Source organism: Eulemur rufifrons, chromosome 19 (genome assembly GCF_041146395.1).
Source record: "Eulemur rufifrons isolate Redbay chromosome 19, OSU_ERuf_1, whole genome shotgun sequence".
In the NCBI taxonomy this organism is placed as follows: Eukaryota; Metazoa; Chordata; class Mammalia; order Primates; family Lemuridae; genus Eulemur; species Eulemur rufifrons.
In genome coordinates this window covers 45,739,391-45,747,135 of record NC_091001.1, presented here as the reverse complement: position 1 = coordinate 45,747,135, position 7,745 = coordinate 45,739,391, and positions in this window count along the sequence as shown.

Here is a 7,745-nt window from a genome sequence, read left to right as displayed (position 1 = left end):
CCGCGTGGTTAAGGACCCCTGATTTGGAACTTCAGTCTGTCGTGCCGTCGTGAGCACTGACTGAGCTCCCACCGAGGGAAAGACGCTGTGAGGCCCTGGGGAGACTGAGGCAAAGAACAAGAGAGCCCCCAGTGCCCCAGAGAGGACAGCCGGCCAGTCAAATGGGGCACACAGAGGACAGCGCAGGGCTGTGACAGCCCGAGTGGGGAAAACGCCTGGAAAGGAGCCTTGACCGCCAAGCCACGGGGTCTGGCTTCTCATACAGATGAGGACGCCATGGAGGGCTTTGAAGCCAATGAGTGGCAGGATGATAGTTGCATTTTATGACAAACGTGCTGCCGTGTAGAGGACTTCGAACAGGGTTCTCTCGCTGTGCTCCTCGCTCCTCTGAGGGGATTGAGGAGTGCGATCCAGCAACCTCACCCCAGCTTCAGCCAGAGTGTCTGCTTTCGTCCACGTCGTACACTGCGGTTTCACATAAACGTTTCCTTTGGAAAATGTAGGCTATAAACTCCCTGAGGACAGGGTCTTTTTGTTCACTAAGGAACCAAGAACTGGCCCTGAGTAGGTGCTCAATAAATATTCATTGAATTACTATGAATATGTGATACAGGGGGTTGATTCGAGTGTTGTGATAGTTTGGATTATTATTCGGCAATTGTTCGCCCTCCTGCCCCTCCTGCTGGGCACAGAGTGTACTTCCCTGGATCGAGATGTTAGTGATGTTAGTCTCAGCTGGGAAACTGGCCTTGGTGAGGGAATGTTATTGAATATGATGTGAGCAGGGGCTTGAAATGTGCTTGTGTAGTTGAGTTTACCCTTTTATGCTTTTGCATTTTGGGATAAGAATGTGCCTTAATTAGCTGCTGGCCGAGGAAAGTAAGATCTGGCCTTAACTGCAGCTTGACAAATGCGTACACCTGTGTGAGCACCCACGAGCAAGCAATAGGCCATTTTCCGTGTCCCCTGAAAGTTCCCTGTGCCCCTTTACTGTAAAATTTCCCCCATCCCTGGCCATTGGCAACCTCTGATCTGTTTTTGGTAACTACAGATTCATTTGGACTGTTCTAAAACTTCACATAAAAGGTATCATATGGTAACTACTGTTTTGTGTCAGAATTCTTTCATTCCCATTTTTGAGATACATCCATGTTGCTTTGTGTTTCAGTAGTTTGCTACTTTTTATTAATATTACTGAATATTTAATTTGTGGATATAGCATATTTTCTTCATCCATTTATGTGTTATAGATAGTTGGATTCTTTGCAGGTTTCTGCTATTTTGAATAAAGTATGAACATACAAGACTTCGTGTGGGCATATATTTTTATTTCTCTTGAATAAATTCAGTAGTCTCTTCTTATCTGCAGGGGATGTGTTCCAAGACCCCCAGTGGATGCTTGAAACCATGGATAGTACCAAACCCTACACATACTGTGTTTTCTCCTATACATACATGCCTATAAAAAAGTTTAATTTATAAATTAGACACAGTAAGAGATTAACAACTAATAGTAAAATAGACAATTATAACAATATATTGCAATAAAAGTAAAACGAGAATGACTTGAACACAAGCATCAGGATACCACAACAGTCGATGTGATAACTGAGCCAGCTACTAAGTGCCTAACAGGCGGGGAGCGTCTACAGTGTGCAGACACTGGACAAGGATGACTCGTGTCATTGGTGGGATGGAGATGGACAGTGAAAGATTTTTTCACACTATTCAGACCAGCATGCAATTTAAAACTTATGAATTATTTATTTCTGGAATTATTTATTCCAGAAATAAATGTTTTTGGACTGCAGTTGACTGTGGGTAACTGAAAATTTGGAAAGTGAAACCTTGGATAAGGGACTACCGTAGCTAGAAGCGGAATTGTTGAATCAAATGGTAATTGTATTCTTATTCATATAGGAAACTACCAAACTATTTTCAAAAGCGGTTGTACCATTTTACATTCCCACCACTTGACAATGCCAACCTATAAATTTATTCATTCTCAACGGTGTGTAATGCCATCTCATTGTGGTTTAATTTGCATTTCCTTAATGACTGATAATATTGAATATCTTGTCTGGTGCTTATTGGCCATTTGCATATCTTTTTTTTCTTTGCTCATATTTTTGGGTTGTTTATTTTCTTAACAGTTAGTTATAAAAGTTCCTTACATATCCTATAAACAAGTACTTAGTATTGTAAATATTTTCTCCTAGTCTGGGGCTTGCCTATTTGCTTTCATAATGGTGTGTTATAAAGAGCAGAAATTAAAAGTTTTGGGTGAAATTACATTTATCATTTTTTCCTTCATTTCATGTTTTGTGTTTGTTATAGCTGAGAAATCTATGCCTACCCCAAGATTGCAAAGAATTTTCTCTTATTATTTTCCTTGAAGTGTATGTATCTATGTATGTGTGTGTATAATTTTAGCTTTTAAATTTAGATTTAAGATTCATTTCAAATTACTTTTTGTGTATGGTTTTAGACAAGGGCTGAGGTTTATTTATTAATTGCATATGACTACTCAGTTGTTGCAGCACCATTTGTTGCAGTAACAATCCTTTCCCCATTGAATTACTTTGGCATCTTCATGAAAATCAGTTGACCATACATGTGTGGGCCAACTTCTGTTTCTCTATTCTGTTCCACTGGCTTACGTGTGTCCATCCTTAGGCTAATCTTGTATTTTCTTGATTACTATGGCTTTATAGTGAATATGACAATCTCTGTAGTTCAACTGGAGTGTTCAAATGATTACATTTAATAGAATTATGTATTTTTATGGTTTGTTTTGCTCCTCTCCTTTTTCTCCTCTTTTCCTGCCTTCTTTTGGATTCCTTGAGCATTTCTTTATAATTCCATTTTACCTCCAATTGTCCTGTAAGCTATACTTCTCTGCTTTATTTTTATAATAGTTGCTGTGGGGGTTACAATATACATCATTACTTTATCACAGTCTCCCTTCAAACAACATTATACCACTTCATGTATTGTGTATCTTTTAAGAATACACTTTTATTTCCCTTTCCTCTTCTATGTGCTATTGTTGTCATACATATTCTCACAATCCACTGTTACTATATTTGCTTTACACAGTTAATTATCTTTCAAAGAAGTTTAAAATTCTGACAACTTGTTAATATTTACCATTTCTGGTGTTTTTCATTCCTTTGTATCATTTACTTCTGGCCAAAGAACTTCCTTTAACAGAAAAGAAGTCTGTAGTTATCATTAGGCTTATTTCTCTATACATGATGGGTCTTTTGTTTCTGTTTCAAATTCCTCTCGATCACTGATTTTTAGGAATTTGATTATGACGTGTCTTGGTGTGTTTTCCTTGTGTTTATCCTGCTTGGGATTCATTGAGCTTCATACATTTGAGCTTACAGTTTTCATCAGGTTTTCAAAATTTTCTGCCATTACTTCTTAAACTATTTTTTCTGCTACCCTTCAGCTCTATGGTTCTCCTCCTGGGAGTCCAATTACAAGTATGTCAGACTGTGTGATATTGTCTCACAGGTCATCGAAACACTGCTCTTTTGGCTTTTCTTCATTCATTTTTTTTCTTTGTGCTCTATTTTGGATACTTTTTATTGCTACATCTTCAAGTTCATTAATATTTTTTTCTGCAGTGTCTTATCTGCTTTTAATTCCAGGAAGTAAATTTTATTTTCAGATATTGTATTTTTCAGCTCCAGAAGTTCTGCTTTTTTTTTTTTAAGAAAAAATATTTCATTTCCTTCTCACTGTGCTTATGTTTTTCCTTAAATACTAGAACTTATTTATAACAGCTGTTTGAAAATCTTTGATAATTTCATCATGCCATTAATTTCTGGGTATATTTCTATTGACTGATTATTTCCTGGTAAAAGATTATATTTTCCTGTTTCTTGCATGTCTACCAGTTTTTGGTTGGATATGGATATTGTGGATTTTATGGTGCTGAATGTATGAATTTTATTGTTTTTCTTTAAAGAGTGTTGAGCTTTATTCTGAAAGGCAGTGAAGTTACCTGTGGTCCATTTTTACTATTTTAAGGCTTATTTTTAAGCTTTGTTATATTGAACATAGAGTACCCCCCTACCATATTATCAAGGTATGGTCTTTCTGGAGTCTCTGCTGAATCTCTCTCCTCTGGCTGGTGGAAATCTGAACAATGCCAGCCCTGTGAGAGTTCCTGGAACAGTTTAACTCACAGCTCCCCAGCCACCTTTCACCCAACCTTGTGGAGTTTTACTGGTCAACAAGGACTCAAGGAGACTCTTAGAGAGATTTCTGGAGTCCTGTTTCTTTCAGCTCTTTTCTCTCCAGAACTCTGCCACACAGCTGCCTCTGCCTCCCACTTCCATCTTTGCGTCCATTCAGTGAGCTTGCTGTGCTCTTCCTGGGATCTTCCTCCCTGCTCTGTGGTCCACGATGGAACTACAGGCAAAAAGTTGGGGTGATCATAGGGCTTACCTAATTGTTTTTCTTCTTCTATAGATCAACATCCTTCATAGCCTATTGTTCAATGAGTAACAGATTAATTTCATACGTTTTGTCTAGTTTTTTAGTTATTTAAGGCAGCAGGTTAAGTCCAATCTCTGTTACCAAATCACAACCAGAAACAGAAGTCCTGTTCAGTGGTTTTAATAGAGGGATACATGCATGGGTATAGACAGTTAGTGCAGTACAGAGACTGGGCAGAAAAAGGGGTACCTGGAAAAGCAAATTTTTAGAGGAAGGAGGAGCCAAATCAAAATTGGAAAGTGGGAGGCAGGACAGATATTGCTTTCTCTGAAATAAAAAGAAGAAAATAAAAATTGTCAAAAACCTAGTAAGTCTGAAGGTCAGAGAAGAGAAGGGGGCTGGGAGAGGAGTCTCAGGAGAAACAAACAGGCACGCAGGCAAGTCTTCCTCTCCCTCTCCCTAACCCTCTCCCTCTCCCTCTCCTGATTGCTGTATGATAAAATGGCACTCTGAAACTGTAATACTCACATAAGTTGTATATTGAGAAGAAGGAAAACAGTTTTCTTCTCCATTAACATTATTATGAGACTTAGCAACTCCCTGAGATGGTTTACACTTAATTCACAAACTGAGTATTAGGATGTTTCACTTAAGTTCCTACAAATAACTTTTAACTGAACTGGTACTCTTATCCTGAGTATCTGGACCCAAAAGTAACTATTTCTAAAATGTGTTCTGTGTAGTGGATCCTTTAACATCAAAAACACACCACAAAGCAGTGTGATTTAATTCACTTTGCAGGAAGTTATATTTAAATAGTTCATCTTAGCCTTCTTCTCTGTAACTCAACACCTACTAGCATATGCTAAGTGCTCAATCTTTCTTAAATGAGTAAAGGAATCTGCATTTTGTAGATGAGGAAAGCAATGCTCTCTGAAGTCCTGACCTGTCCAATATTGCATTGCTCACAGAGAAGGCACCAGATCTAGACTGTGCTAGCTTTTAAGTAAGAAGCTTCTGACAGAATTGTTTGATAATTAAATCCAGTAATCTACTGGCCCCCCTTATTTAATAAAGTGTGGGGTGGTTTTTTGTTGTTGTTGTTGTTTGTTTTTTAAGACAAAGTCTTGCTCTGTTTGTTGCCGAGGCTAGAGTGCTCGCAGCAACTTCAGACTCCTGTGCTCAAGTGATCCTCCTGCCTCAGCCTTCTGAGTAGCTGGGACTACTGGCATGTGTCACCATGCCCAGCTAATTTTTTTCTATTTTTGGAGAGAAGAGGTCTCGCTCTTGCTCAGGCTGGTCTTGAACCCCTGAGCTCAAGCAATCCTCCCAGCGTGGCCTCTCAGATTGCTAGGATTACAGGTGTAAGCCATTGCACCTCGCCTAGAAATGTATTCTTGACCACTGAACATACTAGAACAGAAGCCAGAAAACATTTTTTAATGATATTTCCTGACCTTTGAGGGAAGCTTAACCATTGCTCACTGAAAGCCTTTGCTGAGATGAGATCCCATTTTGATCCTAAAGAATTTCTGCTCTGCTCTAGGCAGTACAGTTGCTAGCAACGTCTCTGATCTTTTAATAGAAAATTAATTTAAGCTAATGTAAGAGACACTTCCTGAAATGAAGGCAGTATTAGGAAACAGGGCTTCAAATGCTGTTAATCTATGTGGCTAAGCGAAGCACAATCTCTGTACTAAAGACAAATCAAAGGACAAACAGTTTAACAACAGTTATCCCTTCTTTCAGGAAGGTCTAGGACGGGTTACATTTACAAGCTTTTATACGTGCACATGGCTCCCCTATATTTTGTCTTTAAATGCTGAAGATTTATTAAAGCAAAGCATCACATTGCCAGACAGATATTATTAGAAACATTTTTATTTAAATTCAGACAATAGAAAGGTATCACAGAAAAAAAATTACAGAAACTTGCAACAACAGAATGCAACTTGCAAAATTTATTAGTAAATAAGAAGGGGGGAAAAAAGATAGTCCTGATTTTACCAAGTGATTTGCTAGTCCTTAATAGAATAATTTATCAATTCAGAAAAGTATACCCCTTGCTGGTAGTTTTTGAACAGACAGCAATTTAACAATTGAGTTAATCTACTAAATTGGTATCTATTAAAATCTTCCATAGTGAAATAGTCAAGGCAGCATATCCCCAGCATTTTAGATACAACTTGGGGAACTGAAATAATCACTGGAAAGTTGAAAAAAAAACAAACAAACACTTCATATGAAATAATTGTAACCTGGATTTCAGCCCACAGATGGTTCTCTGATAGAAAACAGGCCATAATAAGTCTGGACATCCCTCTCCCCGCCCCCCCCAACACCACACACACACACATTGCATCCTGGAGCTCAAGTGCCACTGATGCCCTGCCTAGACTGCAGGCACAGAAGCCCTAGACTGAAAACAAGATGACCTGGGCCCTGGAGCCCTGAATCTATCCTGAGCCCTTTCTGAATCCTGGATGATGGGGCAGCAGGTTTAGAATAAAGAATGTAAAAAAAATTTTAAACTTTGGCAAGTACACAAATGACTCTTTCTTGATTGTCACTTTAATAAGGAAATACCGTTCTACGTCTTGAAAAGATATTCTTCTGCCTCATTTGATCTCCCTCTCAAACATTTGGAGGGCAAATGCCTATAAAACAGAGTGGGACTAAAACCTCTTTCCTGTAATAATGGTTAGTTTATCATTTTTCACCTTTTCTATTTAAAAAGTATATAAAATGTATAGCCTATCATTGACAAGTAACTTCAAGATGGTGGTGGTAATGAAGGTTTGGGAACAATGTGGTTAATTTTTTAAAAATTGGCCGCTATATAATTGCTTTATAATAAATTATATATCAGACCTCTGATAAAACATTAGCTAATGCAAATTTTATTATTAATACTTAATACCTTGTAAAGGTATTAAAATCAGTAATGAGCCAAGAAGTATGAATGATATTTTCTAAAATGCTATAATTAGTTGTTTATTCACATTTTTCTTACAAACTGTTTAAAAAAGAAGAGGCCTAAGAATAAATAATGCTATAAAATACTATTCAAAGAACTCACAATCTTATTTGAGATTAGGAAACAGATATTTATGCCTACAGTGATTTTGCTAACAGTAGCACATGATTGTTCTATTCCAAAGGGTAATGAAGAGCACTAAAGACCAGAAATGAGATCCAAAATTAGAATCAAATCATAACTTGGAAGGGTAAATTACTGTTCATGATGTTAGGGTAAAAGGAATTTTAAATGCTACTGATAATTCACTAGATTA